Below are 3,610 nucleotides of genomic sequence, written 5' to 3'. Positions count from 1 at the left end.
TGTAATTGTGCGACTTGTGTGGCCCGAGTTGGAGGAATGCTCGCGAAAAGTAAAAATATATTTTAAATGAAACATTATTTTTCATCAGGGAGGAGTTTTGTATATTTGTAATATGTTTATTACGAGAATTGTAAAAAATAATATTTATTATTAGTATATTTCGCTTTTCACTGAAATGTAGTTATAAAAAAATAAGAAACAATAAACCACAGACTTCAAATGTTATTTCTTCATATTACCTTTCTATATTAAAGTAATTTTGTCAGAGTACAACCTCTTTTGACAGCCTTCGCGACTCTGTCAACAAAGTTATTTGACTTAACACAATCCTTTGTGTCATACAAATGTAATATAACTTTGGTGAACTTCATTTTACATCCTATGTCAGTCAAGTTGTCACATCAAAGGGTTTGTAAGAAACGATTTGATACGTAAAGCACAAAACAATAACTTGACAGAATACTTTGTTGTGTACAACAAATGAAACAAGTAGATTGTTAACTTTTACTTAGGTATAGTGCGATACAAACTTTATGTAGTCTTAAAATCCTACGATATGGTTAAGAAACAATTTTAGGCATTATGATATTCTAGACCAGAAATCGACCTTAAGTAAATCTACAAGTATCCTACAAGTACCTAAATGTAACAACTACTGATTCAAATTTTTGATTAAGAGAAAAACGAAAATGCCTATGTTAAATTAATATTTTGAAGGATTTGTATTCAAGATATGTAATAAAATTAGAAGAAATACTAAAAAATGTGGTAGTTTTATAGGATTTTTTTTATAAGTAAAAAGTATATAATAGTGATTAAAAAATACTTTAAAAATCCAGTTTACAAAAGACAAATAAGGAATATTTTTTTCAACTTACTTTACAAATATCCGGGAACACAAACAATAGCACTCGAAAACTTCGAACGTAAGTGAAAAATGTGTAAGCGATGTATAACCCGGAAACCGGTTCGGTACGCAACGCACGTCCGCTCCCCGCGACACCCGGGGGAGGAATGGCGGGCTCCGGGCTTGGCGCAGCTTCCCTACAGCCGGCCACAGACTAAAAAAACCAATATGTTTCTTTTTTTAAAAATAATAGTAACAATGGCCATGTTTAAACGTTGATTTTATTTTTAGTACCGTATCCGAATGGTTAAACTCATATTAGATTATTTTTTACATTTTAGTTTAACCGGTCGTTTTGAGATAAAAATAGTCAAAGTTTGCTCATTGTTATTAAGAGTACACAACAGTAATTCTTTTAAAAAAAGACTTTTTAGGGATAGCAACGTTCTTCGTAACCGATAAAAGCTTTTACATGGTTAGTAGTTAAGAGTTAAGTTACTAATTATTCGAAGCGGATCCACCAGGATTCTGTAATAGTGTTGTATTACATAAAGGTTTTACTACAACTTTTCCTAATTAAAAAGACTACCTGCTTTTCTAATAATCCTGTAACTGTAAAAGACATCAACGGGTAATGTGTTAAATTCGTCAAGTAAATTTTGCAACGGGTATAGACGCGAAATAGTTACATCCTAACCTCCTACATTCTCTGTAATACAACTAAAAACTACAATACAAGCATACTTTAATAAATACGCGTTAAAATATAGCTTTTTCATTCGTATACAGTATCAAAGCAACGAAATAAATAAGTTAAGTGCCGTAAAAAGTAAAAAAACGTATAATGATCGCGGAGTCCGCTAATTGAAACTACACGAAGCGTGCCGGAGGTTAACGCCTTCCCGCGCTTTTGCCGCCATGACAGTTGTCTTGTCGCCGCCATGACACGATGGATCACCTTTTCAAACATTTCATAAACTTTGCAACGCTCCGTCTTAATAAATCTTTGTTAAGCTCAGCTATTACAGAACTTCCTTGTAGAGTTGGAGACGCCGCTCTTGTTTATCCTGATTTTCGTAGAATTTTTTCACTATAAAAATGTTTTTTTGATACTAAAGCCTCTTTTGTATGATAATGTGATAAACAAGCCAGCAGCCTCAAATTCGCTGAATAGACATGAATGCTGCTCATAGATATTTGCAATTGCGGATACGTTTCCTACCCTGTTACTTTCTACCTGGCACCTTTGGTTAGACTTTAACCAGTAGTGTAGTGAGTAGTCTATTACTTGGCAATACTGAATTCTATATTTTTTCTGAATTAAACATCTAATTTATACAGTGTTTTGTATTTCGAAGTAGCCACTTTTGTGGTTTCTGTACCAATTCAAATTAGAGACGGTTTCCCGGTTGTTAGGAATCTATCAGAGAGACACTTTGATGCGGTTTTCAGACGTACAAGTTGGATCCTAAGTTGGAACAAAGTCTGTATTTCCATTTTATGTCAGTGAAGTGTTAGCATGCAAATTACGTGAATACAAGTATGTAAACTAACTATAAACTATGTTGTTTTTGTTAATATATTCTCTTGATAAAATTTAGGCAACATTTGTAAACGAGGATGTCGATAGCTAGAGATTGCTTTGCTTTTTGGGCGTATTCCCCCCCTTGTTATAAAGAAACACTCTTGACATCGTCAGTTTTATTAAACCCACTTTATGTGTAAACAATTGACCAAGTTCATCGACTTTAGTTTATGTTTATGCCAATTCTGCACAAACTGATCCTGATTCTACCATCAGGTTATCGCCACGCTCTCCGCATAAGGATGTCGATATCCCGTTACTTCAGTCAAGTCCTGTTTCCGTCAAAGGTATATACAAGTTTGATATTTCACGATCTCCATTGAGTTCTGATCACAGCTTGAGTCTAATTCAGATTGCAGAATAACATATTTATAATAGAAATATTATCTTTAACTGCACTAAATTTATGTGATGTAGGTAAAGTTTGGGCGAGCAGTAAATGGTATACTCGTAAAATGAAGCGACTTTTATCGATGTGCCTGCAGCGATTGGACTAAAGTTTGAAAGTCTGGCGAGGTGTGACAAGTTCTGCATCAACTTTGTTATTGCTTTTACTTTTAAACTAGCTGTTCGCGTGCGGCTTCATCCGCATTAAACTATTTTATTATTTACATGTGTCAAAGTATCAATTGCAAATGTCAAAATGACATGACATGATGACAGCCTTGCTTCCTTGATGTTGGCAGCAACTTATGGTCTCTTTCCCACATTGGGCTTTTTATCCAAAATATTTACCCCCTAAGTTAATGGCGTTAAAATATATAGCCTAAAGCGTGACGCAAGTGTAGGACTTTTAATTACAAAAGGATTATTTAAAAATATGTTGTAATTGCTGACATCTTAGGCAACAAAGAAGCGTGTGTTAACGCTTTATTATAATAGTATAGATGAGTATTGAACACATAGTCAAACCTTAGCAATTGGTGTTATTTTTTAGTGCATATGGTAAATAAAATTGTCTTAATCATTTTCCTGACTTAAGATAAAATGAAAAATATGTACATATATCGAGCCTTTAATGATAAACGTATTATAAGTATGTTGTTAAAAGATAATTTGTTGTTAATATCTAGTTGTACCATTGAGGGCCTATCAAAAACATTTTCGTAACAATTGCGAGATATTATTCGTAATGTCAAAGACTTATTGAAATTTATTTATGTACTTTACGCCCGAAA

The 3,610-nt window shown here is 33.4% G+C and overlaps 1 protein-coding gene across 1 annotated transcript in view; it reads right to left on the bottom strand.

Annotated features, from left to right (window-relative positions):
- LOC106109957 (somatomedin-B and thrombospondin type-1 domain-containing protein) overlaps positions 1-1,033 on the bottom strand; it is a 19,360-nt gene extending 18,327 nt beyond the window's left edge. The window contains exon 1 of the mRNA XM_013291619.1: positions 879-1,033. The gene's annotated coding sequence lies outside the window, so the exon portion shown is untranslated. The remainder of the gene's footprint in view (positions 1-878) is intronic.
- Between the last annotated feature and the right edge of the window lie 2,577 nt (positions 1,034-3,610).

The sequence above is a fragment of the Papilio polytes genome, unplaced genomic scaffold (assembly GCF_000836215.1).
Source record: "Papilio polytes unplaced genomic scaffold, Ppol_1.0 DF824269.1, whole genome shotgun sequence".
In the NCBI taxonomy this organism is placed as follows: Eukaryota; Metazoa; Arthropoda; class Insecta; order Lepidoptera; family Papilionidae; genus Papilio; species Papilio polytes.
Note: the sequence above shows the minus strand (reverse complement) of the source record. Positions and strands in the feature narration are given on the sequence as shown.